This window comes from Chiloscyllium plagiosum, chromosome 51 (assembly GCF_004010195.1).
Source record: "Chiloscyllium plagiosum isolate BGI_BamShark_2017 chromosome 51, ASM401019v2, whole genome shotgun sequence".
NCBI lineage: Eukaryota > Metazoa > Chordata > Chondrichthyes > Orectolobiformes > Hemiscylliidae > Chiloscyllium > Chiloscyllium plagiosum.
In genome coordinates, this window is record NC_057760.1 from 3,903,103 (window position 1) to 3,920,690 (window position 17,588).

Consider the following 17,588-nt stretch of genomic DNA (forward strand, 5'->3'; position numbering starts at 1 on the left):
TTACCCCTTAGGTCCCTTTTATATCTTTCCTGTCTCACCCTAAACCTATGCCCTCGAGTTCTGGAATCCCCGACCCCAGGGAAATGACTGTTTATTTATGCCCCTCATGATTTTGTAAACCTCTATAAGGTCACCCCTCAAGCCTCTGACGCTCCAGGGAAAACAGCCCTAGCCTATTCAACCTCTCCCTATAGCTCAAATCCTCCAACCCTGGCAACATTCTTGTAAACCTTTTCCAAACCCATCCAACTTTCACAACATCTTTCTGATGGGAAGGAGACCAGAATTCCACACAATATTCCAACAGTGGCCTAATCAATGTCCTATACAGCTGCAACATGACCTCCCAACTCCTGTACTCAATACTCTGATCAATAAAGGAAAGCATACCAAATGCCTTCTTCACTATCCTATCTACCTGCGACTCCACTTTCAAGGAGCTGTAAACCTGCACTCCAAGGTCTCTTTGTTCAGCAACACTCCCTAGGACCTTACCATTAAGTGTATAAGTCCTGCTAAGATTTGCTTTCCCAGAATGCAGCACCTTGCATTTATCTGAATTAAACTCCATCTGCCACTTCTCAGCCCATTGGCCCATCTGATCAAGATCCTGTTGTAATCTGAGGTAACCCTCTTCGCTGTCCACTACACCTCCAATTTTGGTGTCATCTGCAAACTTACTAACTATACCTCTTATGCTCACATCCAAACCATTTTTATATAAATGACGAAAAGCAGAGGACCCAGCACCGACCCTTGTGGCATTCCACTCGTCACAGGCCTCCAGTCTGAAAACAACCTTCCAACACCACCCTCTGTCTTCTACCTTTGAGCCAGTTCTGCATCCAAAGGCTAGTTCTCCCTGTATTCCATGAGATCTAACATTGCTAACCAGTTTCCCATGGGGAGCCTTGTTGAACGCCTTTCTGAAGTCCATATCTACCACTCTACCCTTTTCAATCCTCTTTGTTACTAATTCAAAAAACTCAAAGTTTGTGACACGTGATTTCCCACACACAAGGCAATGTTGACTATTCCTAATCAGTCCTTGCCTTTCCAAATAATGTTCTTTAGAGGAGTAATATTGGCCAGGAACTTGCCTCTATTTAAGGTCTCATCTAAAAGATGTTTCCGCACATTCACTAGGTACTCCATTGGACTGTCATGGTCAGCCTAGAATCTTGTGCTCCAGTCCGGGAAGGAGGAGAGTCCTCTGAGGGCACAAAGCATCACGATAACTAAGCACCTGAATTATGACTCTAATGGTTCTCTGGTAGATCTACCGCTTAATTCCATTTCTCCCACTCTCTGCATAGAACCCTGCATTTATTAACTTCTGTGTTTATCCAGTTATCTTTTGGATGTTTTGTGTGTTTTATTTAGTATCAACATTTCATATAATTTCAATGGGCTTACTACATTGCAATTTGTAAAATAAGTAATGCGAGGGATCAAAATGGTTACATTTTCTCAAATGAAAGCAAAATCTTGTAGATGCTGGAAATGTGAAGTTTAAAAGAAAAAAGGTGCAGCAAAATACTCAGCCAGTTTGGCAGCACAGGTGTAGAGAATGAACAGAGCTAATGTTGAGTCAGTACAATTGTGGAAGAAGGAAGATCGAAATTTGGTTTTATGCCTCAACTGGAGCAGTGGCAGGCAATGGTTGGTGTGTGCTCAAGAATAGGGTGAAGGTCAATCGAAGTGAAATAACAAACTTGTGATAGAACAAAACACAAAAGGGAAGTAAAGCAGCAAATTATTTATTCAGTCTTTGTGTGAAAACTCTGAATATATTAGAGGGAGAGAGACTGGAATATGGTGGAAGAAAACAAAGAGGAGCATGTAGATTGAAGGAAGCATCTGATCTATCAGAAATACAAGCAGTTACTACTACAAATGTGGGGACAATTAATGATTTATTTTAAAAAAAGTAACCCCCTGTGGGAACACTCGGGTTTATCATGTCACAGTCCTCCATAATGCACACACAAATCACCAAGGTACCTCAAACTCTAGCCATCACAGTTCACCAGCTAAAAATACAAGCTAGAACCAAACAGTAACAACAGCTTTTCATCACATTTTTATCCCTCCTCTACCCTCTTGAAAATTCCAGGTCTCTTAACGGTTGACTTGAATTGAATTTATTGTCACGTGTACCGAGGCAGTGAAAAACTTTGTCTTCCGAGCAATACACATAGTTAAGTAGCATAGATAAGTAAATAAGAACATAAGATATAGGAGTGGAAGCAGGCCATTCATCCCATTGAGTCCACTCCACCATTTAATCATGGCTGATGGGCCATTCAACTCCACTTACCTGCTCTCTCCCCGTAGCTCTTAATTCCTTGCCAGATCAAGAATTTGTCAATTTCTGCCTTGAAGACCCCCAATGACCCGGCCTCCACTGCGCTCCGTGGCAACGAATTCCACAGGCCCACCACTCTCTGGCTGAAGAAATGTCTCATTTCTGTTCTAAATTGATCCCCTCTAATTTTAAAGGCTGTGCCCACGGGTCCTAATCTCCCTGCCTAATGGAAACAACTTCCCAGTGTCCACCCCTTCTAAGTCACACATTATCTTCTAAGTTTCTATTAGATCTCCCCTCAACCTTCTAAACTCTCATGAATACAATCACATGTTAGGCCTACCATTCCAGGGATCATCCGTGTGAATCTCTGCTGGACACGCTTCAGTGCAGTATGTCCTTCCTGAGGTGTGCGGCCCAAAATTGGAGTCAGTATTCTAAATCGGGCCTAATTAGAGCTTTATAAAATATCAGTAGCACATCGCTGCATTTATATTCCAACCCTCTTGAGATAAATGATAATATTACATTTGCTTTCTTAATCACGGAATCTACCTGCAAATCAACCTTTAGAGATTCCAGGACTAGCACTCCCACATCCCTTTCTACTTTGGCTTTATGAATTTTCTCACCGCTTAAAAAAAATACTCCATGCCTGTATTCTTTCTTCCAAGTACAAGACCTCGTATTTGCTCACATTGAATTTCATCAGCCATTTCCTGGACCACTCTGCTAAACCGTGTAAATCTTTCTACAGCTTCCCCACTTCCTCAGTACAACCTGCCTGTCCACCTAACTTTTTTTTAAATCATTGGCAAAATTTTCCAGAATGCCCCCTTTCATTAATATATAAAGCGAACAGCTGCGGCCCCAACACTGAACCCTGTGGAACCCTACTTGTCACCAGCTGCCATTCCAAAAAAGAACCTTTTATCCCAACTCTCTGCTTTCTGTCAGTCAGCCAATCCATGCCAGTAGCTCACCTCGAACACTATGGGACCTCACCTTACTCAGCAGCCTCCCGTGAGGCACCTTATCAAAGGCCTTTTGGAAGTCTGGATAGATGACATCCACTAGGTTTCCCTGGTCTAAACTACTTATTACCTCTTCAAAGAATTCTAACAGATTTGTCAGGCACAACCTCCCCGTACTAAATCCATGCTTACTTGGATGCTGACCTGCACTTCCAAGAATTTAGAAATTTCATCCTTAATGATGGATTCTAGAATTTTACCTACAACCAAGGTTAGGCTAATTGGCTTATAATTTTCCATCTTTTGTCTTGATCCTTTCTTGAACAAGGGGGTTAACAAGTGATTTTCCAGTAATCTGGGATTTTCCCTGACTCCAGTGATTTTTGAAAGACCACAGTCAGTGCCCCCACTATTTCCTCAGCCACCTCTCTCAGAACTCTAGGATGTAGCCCATCGGGGCCCAAGAGATTTATCGATTTTTAGATCTTATAGTTTTTCTAGTACTCTCTCTTTTGTAATGGCTACCATACTCAACTCTGCGCCCTGACTCTCCTTAATTGTTGGTATATTACTAATGTCTTCCACTGTGAAGACTGACACAAAATACTTATTAAGTTCCTCAGCTATTTCCTTACCTCCCAGCACTAGCCTTCCTGCATCAATTTGGAGCAGCCCAATTTCTACTTTTGCTTCTCATTTGTTTCTTATATATTGTAAGAAATTTTTGCTATCATTTCTAATATTACTGGTGAGCTTACCTTCATATTTGATCCTCTCCTTCCTTATTTCTGTTATCCTCTGTTTGTATTTGTAGTCTTCCCAATCTTCTGATTTCAGTGCTCTTGGCTACTTTATAGGTTCTCTCTTTTTCTTTGATACATTTCCTGACTTCCTTTGTCACCATGGCGGTCTAACCCCCACCCCAGATAATTTTTCTTTTCTTTGGGATGAAGCTCTGTACTGTGTCCTCAATTATACCCAGAAACTCCTGCCATTATTGCTCTATTGTCTTCCCCACTGGGCTCTGCTTCCAGTCGATTTTTGTCAGTTCCTCTCTTATGCCCTTGTAATTACCTTTATTTAACTGTAACACCATTACATCCAATTTTGCCTTCTCGCTTTCAAACTGCAGACTGAACTTTACCATAGTATGATCGCTGCCTCCTAAGTGTTCCCTTACTTTAAGATCTTTTATAAAGTCTGGCTCATTACATCGAACTAAGTCCAGAATAGCCTGCTCCCTTGTGGGCTCCATCACAAGCTGTTCCAAAAAGCCATCCTGTAAGCATTCCATGAATTCCCTTTCTTTGGATCCACTGGCAACATTATTCATCCAGCCCACCTGCTATTTCCTGGTACATTTTGCATCCCTGGTCCTGACCACTACTGGGAGATCTGTACATAACCCCGTTATGGTTTTTTTGCCTTTGTGGTTCGACTCCACATCATCTGTCATTCAGTGCCATAGATTTAATCTAATTCTTAACTAAAAGGCAATCCCGCTCCCCTGCCCACCTCCCTGTCTTTTCGATAAGTTGTAAATCCTTGAATGTTTAACTGACAGTCCTGAAACCCCTGCAACCAAGTCTCTATGATGCCTATCACATCATAATCATTCATGATGCTTTGTGCCGTTAATTCATCTGCTTTGTTAGGAATACTATGAGCATTTAAATAAAGCGCCTTAATGCTAATCCTCATGATTTCCAACATCTCTAGTAATATGTCCTAAGTTATCATTCCTTTTTGCTTCATTCTGAGCCTGCCTTGAACTTAAACCCTGCACACATGCTAACCTTTTGCTTATCTTTCTACTGGACTCCATACTCCCTGTTGCTTTCCCTTTCCCCCGACTCAAGTTTAGGTAACAGCAGCAAAAACAAAAACACAGGTACAGGCGAATGTTAAGAGTTTGTGAGTCCATTCAGTATTCTAACAACAGTAGGGTAGAAACTGATTTGAAACCGGCTGATGCGTATATTCAGGCTTCTGTACCTTCTCCCCAATGGTAGAGGTTGTAGAAATGCATTGCCAGAGTGGGATGGATCTTTTAGAATGCTGACGGCCTTTCCTTGACAGTGGGCCTGGTAGGTGGATTCTATAGGTGGGAGGTTGGCCTTTGTGATTGTCCAGGCTGAGTTCACACTCTCCATAACCACCTCCAATGTTGAATGGTACAGTTGCCATACCAGGTAGTGATACATCCAGACAGAATACTCTCAATGGCGCACCTATAAAGGTTGGCAAGGGTATTTGCTATCATGCCTGTGGGTCAGGAAACTGAGGATCCAGTCGCAGAGAGTGGGGCTTAGTCCAAGATCACTAACTTTAGTAATCAGTCTCGAAGGGATAATAGTGTTGAAGGCTGAACCGTAGTCAATGAGAAGGATTCTTACATAGCTGTCCTTGGTGTCAAGATGTTCGAGGGAGGAGTGAAGGGCAAGTGCTATGGCATCTGGTGTGGATCTGTTGGTCCAATAGGCAAATTGGAGTGGGTCAAGAGTAGTGGCAAGGCTGGAGTTGATTAATGCCACTAGATGGTAGTCATTGAGACATGCTGCATGAGCCTTCTTAGGCACAGGGATGATGTTTTTAGATTAGATTAGATTACTTACAGTGTGGAAACAGGCCCTTCGGCCCAACAAGTCCACACCGACCCGCCGAAGCGTAACCCACCCATACCCCTACATTTACCCCTTTACCTAACACTACGGGCAATTTAGCATGGCCAATTCACCTAACCTGCACATCTTTGGACTGTGGGAGGAAACCGGAGCCCCCGGAGGAAACCCACGCAGACACGGGGAGAACGTGCAAACTCCACACAGTCAGTCGCCTGAGTCGGGAATTGAACCCGGGTCTCTGGCGCTGCGAGGCAGCAGTGCTAACCACTGTGCCACCGTGCCGCCCTCTTGAAACAGGCAGGGACAGTGGTCTGCTGCAGGCAGAGGTTGGAGATGTCCGAGAAGATCTCTGCCAGTTGATCTGTGTGTGCTCTGAGTGCATGGCCTGGTACTCCATCTGGTCCCATCGCTTTCCTTGGGTTCACGCAAAGGAAAACTGATCTGATGTCTGATGCAGTGACTGTTGGGATAGGTCTGTCAGGACTTGTCGGAATAGGTGTTACCTCTCCGCTGAAATTCTGCTGAAAGCAAGCATTGGAGCATTGAAAGTGTTGAGACGATCTGGGAGGTATGTCTGTTATCTTACACTCTTTTTAGAACCTGTGATGCCATGTAGTTTACACCTATTTTTGACCCAAATACGTTATTCTTCAGAACAGCAACTGACAGGAAAGTGTTTCAGCCACATGAACACTTCTCCAGAAGACCTCATAGTAGACTGGTTAGCAAGGTTAGATCAGATGGATTACAGGGAGAAGAAGCCATTTGGATACAGAACTGCCTTGAAGGCAGAAGATGGAGGGTTGTTTTTCAGACTGAAGGCCTGTGAACAGTGGTGTGCCACAAGGATCAGTGCTGGGTCCACTACTTTTCGTCACTTACTTGAATGATTTAGATGTGAACATTGGAGGAATAGTTAGTAAGTTTGCAGGTGACATCAAAATTGGAAGTGTAACGAACAGGGAAGAAGGTTACCTTAGAATACAATGGGATCTTGTTCAGATGGGCCATTGGGCCCAAGACTGGCAGATGGAGTTTAATTTAGATAAATGTGAGGTGCTGCATTTCGGAAAAACAAATCAGGGCAGGACTTATATTATTCACAGTAAGGTCCTGGGGAGTGCTGCTGAACAAAGAGACCTTGGATAGTAGGTTCATAGTTCCTTGAAAGTGGAGTTACAGGTAGATAGAATAGTGAAGGCAGCTTTTGGTATGCTTTCCTTTCTTGGTCAGAGTATTGAGTATAGGAGTTGGGAGGTCATGTTGCAGCTGTACAGGACATTGGTTAGACCATTTTTGGATATTGCATACAATTCTGGTCTCCCTCCTATCGGAAGGATGTTGTAAAAGGATTGCAGGGTTTAAGCTGTAGGTAGAGGCTAAATAGGCTGGGGATGTTTTCCATGCAGCGTCAGAGGCTGAGGAGTGACCTTTGAGAGCTTTATAAAATCACGAGGGGCATGAATAGGGTAAATAGACAAGGTCTTTTCCCTGGGATGGGAGAGTCCAGAATAAGAGGGAAAAGATATAAAAGGGGCACAAGGGGCAACATTTTCACGCAGATGGTGGTGCGTGTATGGAATGAGCTGTCAGAGCAAGTGGAGGAGGCTGGTACAATTATACCCATCCAGATGCCTTTTGAATGCTAAATGAATAGGAAGGAGTTAGAAGGATATGGGCCAAATGCTGGCAAGTGGAACTAGATTAATTTGGGATATCTGGTGGGCATGGACAAGTTGGAGCAAAGGGTCTGTTTCCATGCTGTATACCTCTATAATATATCACTGTGTAATTACTTGTGTCTTTATCTTTTCAATGGTTATGTCCACATCCAGGTGCCCCTGTCAGAGGATTCATTTAGAGTCAGAGTCATAGAGATGTACAGCATGGAAACAGATCTTGCAGTCCAACCTGTCCATGCCAGCCAGATATCCCAACCCAATCTAGTCCCACCTGCCAGCACCCGGCTCATATCCCTCCAAACCCTTCCTATTCATATACCCATCCAAGTGCCTCTTAAATGTTGCAATTGTATCAGCCTCCACCACTTCCTCTGGCAGCTCATTCCATACACGTACCACCCCTCTGTGTGAAAATGTTGCCCCTTAGGTCTCTTTTATATCTTTCCCCTCTCACCCTAAACCTATACCCTCTAGTTCTGGACTCCCCAACTCCAGGGAAAAGAGTTTGCCTATTTACTCTATCCATGCCCCTCATAATTTTGTAAACCTCTATAAGGTCACCCCTCAGCCTCCAATGCTCCAGGGAAAACAGCCCCAGCCTGTTCAGCCTCTCCCTATAGCTCAAATCCTCCAACCCTGGCAACATCCTTGTAAATCTTTTCTGAACCCTTTCAAGTTTCACAACATCTTTCCCATAGGAAGGAGACCAGAACTGCACACAATATTCCAACAGTGGCCTAACAAATGTCCTGTACAGCGGCAACATGACCTCCCAACTCCTGTACTCAATACTCTGACCAATAAAAGAAAGCATACCAAACACCTTCTTCACTATCTTATCTACCTGCGACGCCACTTCTCAGCCCATTGGCCCATCTGGTCAAGATCCTGTTGTAATCTGAGGTAACCCTCTTCGCTGTCCACTACACCTCCAATTTTGGTGTCATCTGCAAACTTACTAACTGTATCTCTTATGCTCGCATCCAAATCATTTATGTAAATGACAAAAAATAGAGGACCCAGCACCGATCCTTGTGGCACTCCACTGGTCACAGGCCTCCAGTCTGAAAAGCAACCCTCCACCACCATTCTATGTCTTCTTCCTTTGAGCCAGTTCTGTATTCACATGGCTAGTTCTCCCTGTATTCCTGAGATCTAACCTTGCTAATCAGTCTCCCATGGGAACCTTGTCGAATGCCTTACTGAAGTCCATATAGATCACATCTACTGCTCTGCCCTCATCAATCCTCTTTGTTACTTCTTCAAAAAACTCAATCAAGTTTGTGAGACATGATTTCCAATGCACAAAGCCATGTTGACTATCCCTAATCAGTCCTTGCCTTTCCAAATACATGTACATCCTGTCCCTCAGGATTCCCTCCGATAACTTGCCTACCACCGTCAGGCTCACTTGTCTATAGTTCCCTGGCTTGTCCTTACCACCCTTCTTAAACAGTGGCACCACGTTTGCCAACCTCCAGTCTTCCGGCACCTCACCTGTGACTATCGATGATACAAATATCTCAGCAAGAGGCCCAGCAATCACTTCTCTAGCTTCCCACAGAGTTCTCAGGTACACCTGATCAGGCCCTGGGGATTTATCCACCTTTGCCCATTTCAAGCCATCCAGCACTTCCTCCTCTGTAATCTGGACATTTTGCAAGATGTCACCATCTATTTCCCTACATTCTATATCTTCCATGTCCTTTTCCAAAGTAAATACTGATGCAAAATTCTCATTTAATATCACCCCATTTTCTGTGGCTCCACACAAAAGCTGCCTTGCTGATCTTTGAGGGGCCGTATTCTCTCCCTAGTTACCCTTTTGTCCTTAATGTATTTGTAAAAACCCTTTGTATTCTCCTTAATTCTATTTGCCAAAGCTATCTCATGTCCCCTTTTTGCCCTCCTGATTTCCCTCTTAAGTATACTCCTACTGCCTTTATACTTCTAAGAATTCACTTGATCTATCCTGTCAATACCTTACATATGCTTCCTTCTGTTTCTTAACCAAACCCTCAATTTCTTTAGTCATCCAGCATTCCCTATACCTACTAGCTTTTCCTTTCACCATGACAGGAATATACTTTCTCTGGATTTGCGTTATCTCATTTCTAAAGGCTTCCCATTTTCCAGCCGTCCCTTTACCTGCGAACATCTTGCCTAATACTGCCAAAATTGGTCTTTCTCCAATTTAGAACTTCATCTTTTAGATCTGGTCTACCCTTTTCCATCACTATTTTAAATCTAATGGAATTATGGTCGCTGGCCCCAAAGTGCTCCCCCACTGACACCTCAGTCACCTGCCCTGCCTGATTTCCCAAGAGTCAGTCAAGGTTTCCACATTCTCTAGTAGGTCCATCCACATACTGAATCAGAAAATTGTCTTGTGCATACTTAACAAATTCCTCTCCATCTAAACCTTTAACACTATGGCAGTCCCAGTCGATGTTTGGAAAGTTAAAATCCCCTGCCATAACCACCCTATTATTCTTACAGATAGCTGACATCTCCTTACAAGTTTGTTTCTCAATTTCCCTCTGACTATCAGGGGGTCAATAATGCAATCCCAATAAGGTGATCATCCCTTAACCTGGTACTTCTCCTATTCCCAGATCCCTCCTTTCCCATGAACATAAGAACTCTTTTAACAATCATGAGCAACTTTGCAATGCAGTTTGAGTTCAAAACAATCGACATCACAGAAATAGGATATTCGACCCATCAAGTCTGTGTTAATTCTTTCACAGAAAAAACCAGTCAGTTCTCCTACTGTGCAACATGCTATTTCCCCAGTTTTTTCTCCAAGTATTTCTCCAATTTCATTTTGAACACTAATTTGGACCAACTTCATCTCATTAATCAGTGCTTTCTAAGTCTTAACCAATTTGTGGCAGCATGGTGGCTCAGTGGTTAGCACTGCTGCCTCACAGTGCCAGGGACCCGGATTCAATTCCCACCTTGGGTAACGGGTCTGTGTAAAGTTTGCACATTCTCTCTGTGTCTGCGTGGGTTTCCTCCCACAGTCCAAAGATGTGCAGGTTAGGTGAATTGGCCATGTTAAATTGACGGTAGTGTTAGGTGCACTTGTCAGGGGTGAATGTAGGGAAATGGGTCTGGCTGGATTGCTCTTCGCAGGGTCGGTGTGGACTTGTTGGGTCGAAGGGCCTGTTTCCACACTGTGGGGAATCTAATCTATTTTCTCAAGCCATCTGATTCTTTGGTCAACCAATTTACAAGTTTAATCAGATGGCCTGAATTTTCAATCTTTCAGCCATTTGAATCAATTATTCTATCCACACCCATCATTCTCTGAAACATGCAGTTGATGAGGTTCAAGTTGAAGACAGACATGTGATTGAAGAGGTTTTGCAAAATGTTCTCTCCAATGAGCACTGCAACCCTTCCGTCCTTGCTGAGCTCCCTTCCATGCTTGGCCCATATCATCTTGATAGTCCTGAAGAAACTGTGAAAGTTAATGGTGTTTATATGTTGCTACATTGGCTGCATGTTGGAAGCAGGTCAGAAAGGGTGCATGAGGCTGATTCCTACGATGAGGAATGTCTTATAATCAGATTCAGCAGGGTAGGCCTATATTCATTTAGAAGAATGAGAGGTAATTTTATTGAAATATACAAGATACTGAGTAGGAGGCTGATTCACCTTGGAATCTGGAACTAAGAAATCTCCCATTTAAGACAAATGAGGACTTCATTTTCTTAAGAATCATTAAGCATTGCAATTCTGTTAACCTGGGCATTGGAGGTTACATCATTGATTATCTTCAGGGCTGACAGAGAGCTTTTGATTGACAGAAGAAGTCCTAACTGCCATGTTTACCTGGTCTGACCTATAAGTGACTCCAGACCCACAGTAATGTGATTGAATCTTAACATCCGTCTGGACAATTAAGGATAAACTATAAATGCTGGCCTGGCCAGTGACCCCCTCATCTCATGAATGAATTAAAAAAAAGTCAGTGGGGGAAATATTACTGCTAGACTATCAGTCCAGTGACTCAGATAATACCCTTGAGAACTCGAATTTGAATTCTGCCATGCAGATAGTGGAATTTGAATTCAATAAAAAGAAAATATGGAAAAAATAGACTAACAATGAATACGAAACATTTGTCGATTGGCAGAAAAACCCATCCGATTGACTAATATTCTTCAGGGAAGGAAATCTGCCATCCTTACCTGGCCTGGCTGATATGCGACTCCAGACCAGCCTCTGGGCAACTGGGGAGAAAGGCCAACTTTGAAATCTTTCATCTTAATTTCTTGCAGCATTACTTGTGTGGCCTTGGACATTTTGAAGCTTTGTTGATTGGAGATTGTAGGTCAGATAAAGCTGGTGATTATAGCAGCAGCCTTCGATTTCTGTTATGCTGTGGGTCATGTGAATATCCCTGCGATTTCTAGTTCCAATGAGAACAAAATTAAATAGCTGCCAGCGTTGCCCAGAGGTCTTGTGTTTGATCCACTGATGGAAGGTCTTTCCAAAAGAAAGGTGCACCTTGTCTTGTGCCTTCAAATTGCCTCCTCCTGCATGTAGTGTCTCCAGTGGGAGCTGTGGTTACGTGCAGTGAGAGCTGGTGGTAGCGCTCAGGCCTCTACCTATTGAGGCTGGTGAAGGCGCAAACATCCCAAACTTCATTGTGACAAGTGGGCAATATCTGTGCACAATTTGTCTTAATAATGGAAGGCCTTTGCAAACTAATTGTCACATGATCCAACAGCAAGTAGATTTCAAGAAAACTGGAGACCAGGTTCTGCTGTGAGATATCAGCATAAACTATGCAGATCATACACAGGTACAAATGACCCTTTACAATGAGAGCAGGTTATTGTTACATCAACTGAAGAGGCTGGACTGAGGGCTGACTACCTCATGTCATGTTGCCTTAACATGCCAGACTGCACAAAATTTCCCTTCACTCCCAGTGACCTCAGTTTTGCTTGATGTCACTTGTAAATGTTAGCTGAAACTTCAATAATTAATAAACCCTGGCAAACCCTTGACTGGACATTGTGGACTATGCAACAATGTGACAAATTTACCACAAACAGCCCTGAATACCTGTGCAAATAGAACCCCAGGAGGAAGACAGAGTTATTAAAACTTGTTGTAAGTGATGTTTACGTTGCTGTTTTAACTCAGCATAGGAAGGTTAGGGTTAGGCACCAGGCAACGTACAAAGTGACACTTGGCCAGTGCCAAGGAGCTTATTGGTCTGTGGAGTGGTGACCAGTTGTTAATGACAAAGGCCTTCTGTATGCCAACTGTTAAACAGATCCTGGAGAAGTGAGATTCATGAATAGCAAGTTCTGACAAGCAAAAGGATCATCTCAATGAACCACAGACAGGGACTGCAAACTACCTTCTCCCTGCACCCATAACAGCAATGTCTGTGTGTTTGACAGCAATTAGAAGAGTAGTTATAAACTAATGGTTCGTAATTGTTTAACTGCAGCTAGAATCTATTCATTTGTAATAAATTATAAGAGCAAGAATGCGCATATAAGAGTGTGTGTGGGTAGAGTGCAGATATGAGAGTGAATGAGTGCAGGTATGAGTGTGTGTGTAGGTATACAGCACAGGTATGAGTGAGAGAATGTATGCAGGTACAGAGCGCGAACATGACAGCGAGAGCGCAAGCAAGAATGCAGGAGTGAGTGAAAGTGCAGTATGCATGTGAGCGAGAAAGCAGGACGACAGAAGCATGTACAAGAGTGAGTGTATGTGACAGCCTGGCGGTTGTGTCCATGTGTCAGTCCATCTCTTTCCCTAGCCTGCAATGAAGACATTTTTTTCAGCTTCAAACAATAACGAAGCATTGCTGAACCTAACTCCATGGATTACCCAGTTTTGAAAATATTAGCATGCTACTGTCAATGATAAATCACAACATTCTATCTGAATAACCAATTCAGTGCCAATAGAGCATTTCTTCATACACCTGTAGGACTCTACCACTGCCTACTGAACAGGACTTTCCCTCTCGGCTGACTTCTTTATTTGTAAGGGAATAAGACAAATCTGAGTTTTATGGAAAAATAATTTTTCAATTGTAAGGCAGTGATACCCCAGATTCCTGCCAGCTTTCAAATAACTACTTGGAAAATGAAGGACATCCCTACGTGACTCCCTGTCCTAACCTTACATATTCCTGCCTTCCAAACTGGCAATAGCCTCCCACCCAGTCCAAATATGGTCAGGTCAATTGCAAAGCCTCTATACCTCATCCGGCTGAGATGAGCAAAGTTAAGTAATTCATATTGGGATATTCCTTGAGGATACGTGGCTCAAAATTATATCAGTGTACTGTCAGGCAGAAGGAATAATGAGAGAATGGCAGAAAAGCTATTTACAACACAAGTTAAATTTCTCACAAACACTTTGTAAAAGATCAAGTACACAGATTATTGACACGAGATTTTATACACGTGACGAGGGCAGCTTCAACCTCCTCTTTACACACATCAAATACCGACAAGCCTATTACTGCTTGCCAGGAACAATACACATACAATAGGCTCTAAACAAATTTTCAAATCAGATGCAGAGTATTGGCACTCATTTGTACCACAGCCTCACAGTTTAATTATTTACTTAGTAACTAAGTATAAATAGAACAGGAAACAAGCCTTACCATGAAATATAGTTGAAAATCTAAGTGCTCCCATAGCTAATTCTGTGCTGGGGTACAGTTTATATCTGGGGCAAAAACTGCTACATTAACGTGGAATAGTTTAGTATTAAAGGATTTTTCTGTTCAATCTCCCACTGACCAAGGCAATTAGAATCTTTCTTCTCCCCAAATACTTCCTGCTCAAGAGGGATGTGGCAGTGTGGGGCTGATATTTCTTTTGGGATCTGTTTGCACAATGACTTACTGACAAGCAGCTTACTGATTTGCCATGGTTTTATATGGGTGAGGAGATAGTTGCAGGGAAGTGAAGAAAGATATCGCAGAATCAATTGGCTTTAAGTTCATTGATGATGACCATTGCTTCAACAGTAAGGAGATGAGTTGTTCATGTATTACATTGTTGTCTCGTGGATGTAGGTTTGCTTGCTGAGCTGGAGGGCTTGTTTTTCAGCTCAGTAAGCAAATTTACATCTAGAACCTCAACCTGACTACAAATCTTCTCAAAGCTCGCTATTGTTGTCTCATATTTGACGTTAAACCAAATCTTATGTACAGATCCAATTGCAAGCATTGATTCTTGGAGATATGGTGACAGCATAGCTTTTATAATGTGGCTTCATGACACAACTCGGAAGGCTGGTCATTCTCTCAAGTGTACTGACAGCATAGTCATCAGCAAACATCCTCTCACCTAGTAGCTGCTGTGATCCGTGTGGGATCCTTAAGCCTTTTCAGATTCCTGAATAGGGTATGTGCTATGTCACAATCTTTGTGTGTATACAAGAATATAGCTGAAGAGTACTTGGTAAACAGTACTGGAGCCATGAATGGTGCTAATCGTACCAGGAAAAGCATCTGATAAGATTCATTATTATGTATCACACTGACCATCATGGAATGAATAGACAATCAGATCAACTTTTCAGGACAGCTGTACGATAATTCAGCTTGGGCAACAAACACCTTTCAGAGATCCCCATCTAACAGTATTCTTGAATTTTATGCACTAAAGATTACACTGAATATTCCTTGATCAGCACAGAAGTTCTATTGCAATAACTGACAATGACCCAGAAAGAACCACCCCGTTCAACTCCTGAAAGGCAAGGCTGCAGCAGGAATTGAAATACAGTAGTATACTCAGTCATCTTTGGCCAAATACAGATTACACTTAGTCAGATATCTCCAGAAGAATAAGCGAACACATTGGTCAACAAGTCTTGAAGAACACCTGCAAGCCTCAAACTGCTGAAACTGCTTTTAATCTTTGGCAAAGTTCTATTTGTATGGGTCGAGGCCTGCCAGCTGTTTAATAGTTAATCTCTGCCATAGACTGTACCTCAGGTGACACTCTGATGTTATAACCCGCTAAACCAACTTTGAGTTCTACTCAAATTTCTGACACAATTCCATTCATTAATTTGATAGCTTAGCATGCTTCCTGCAACACAGAATTCAAACTGTCCAAGGACACTGGAGGGTGAGATGGGGTGGTAGAGTGCATGACCCCAGCACCACCCACAGCAGCTTCTGTGTGCTGGCGAGTACAAGGATCAGGATTTATCCTTAGAAGTGGGAGGGGACATTGTAAAGAGATAAAATTTCAGCTTATGTTATCAGGATGCAAGCCCCAGGTAGCTTATGGTGAAGGGATGGGGATGGTGAAGCTTTGGGTAAGAGGATAACAGGAGAAATTATAGTACACGTTTCAACGGCATGATAAGAACAGAAAGAAGGTGGAGACACAATCTAGCAGAAGGGGGCAAACAGCCAATCAGGGCTATGGACAGGAAACTTGACGAATCACAATTTATACTCAATTAGAAGATCAGAGACATCAGGGTGTACATCACGCTATTTGGGAGGGGAAAATGGGACTGTCAAAGTGCATATTCCAGGTGCCAGACTGATGAAATCCTTCTTAGATTGATAATTATCACAAAATGAGACTTATAGTAAGCAGTCCCTTCACCCTCTCCCATACCACACACAGCTTGATAGAGAATCCTACAAGAGGATGACTGGAGCAAATTGTGAGGTGGCTGGGTGGGGGAAAAAAGCAACTCCAATCATATGCAGTTAATGCACTTCTGTTACAGAAAGCAGTGGTGATGGTTAGGATTTCATCCTGCGCCATTAGGAGGAGGTTAATGGAGAAGACATTATGCTATTGTCATTGTGGAGCAACAGAAAAGTCCACTTTTCCCATTCAGTACAACAAAAATTACAGCAAATAACACTCCTTACTTGTCCCATTTAAAACTGAACAGTTGCCACAGCCAATTGAAATGCAGCTCCCATTGCAATGTCCTATTCAGCATTGGTTACACCATGTTTTAAATACTCCATAGAGCTCCCATTTCACTTTCCAAACAAGAAATCAGACAAGTATCATAATTACAATCCTTTGAAAGTTGAGATTTAGCAATTGTATCACCAGCAGAAGAGGACCTCACAGCAGACACAAAGACTGAGCTGCCTCATTGCTCCACTTCAGTGTGATTGGTGCTCTTCGGAACTCTACTTCCAAGAGTATGATATAAACCTCAAGCTTATCATGATCAAGAGAATCCTCAGCCATATATAGGTTACATTTAGAGCATGCAGTTCTTGAATCTAGTTCCAAGTTTTGGTCAGCATCTCCTCTTCCTCTTCCTGAAGGAAACAGCCCTTGTGACGGTCTTGATTTTAGATTAGATTACTTAGTGTGGAAACAGGCCCCTCAGCCCAACAAGTCCACACCGACCCTCTGAGCAGCAACCCACCCAGACCCATTCCCCTACATTTACCCCTTCACCTAACATTATGGGCAATTTAACATGGCTAATTCACCTAACCTGCACATTTTTGGACTGTGGGAGGAAACCCACGCAGACACTGGGAGAATGTGCAAACCCCACACAGACAGTTGCCTGAGGCAGGAATTGAACCCGGGTCCCTAGCACTGTGAGGCAGCAGTGCTAACCACTGCGCCACCGTGCTGCCCACTATAGGCTTTTGTTTGAGATAGGCAACAATCTGTACACATGAACAAAGACAGCAAGTGGCAGCAAGATGATAATCACAACTGAGCCTCATCCTGTGTCAGCTGATGAGGAGGGAATCATTACTGGAGAGCAGGACACTAAAGCTGCAATTAGGAGGAATAAAGGCATTTGGCCCAAATCAAACACTGGCTATATATACAGCTGGTACACTGATTCTCTATTAAAGTGGTAGACAGGTCTATTCTGGGTAATGCAGCAAACATATCACAGAAAGGCCATGTCCTGACTACAAGTTGACTTGGCAAAGGAACCAAAATAGAAGTGAATCCAGATAAAAACAAAACTAGATGTATAAGAC

At 42.9% G+C, this 17,588-nt stretch overlaps 1 protein-coding gene across 1 annotated transcript in view; it reads right to left on the reverse strand.

Moving 5' to 3' along the window:
- The window catches only part of smad10a (SMAD family member 10a), a 137,660-nt gene that overhangs the window by 11,916 nt on the left and 108,156 nt on the right, over nucleotides 1-17,588 (reverse strand). The gene's annotated exons all lie outside the window — the stretch shown is intronic.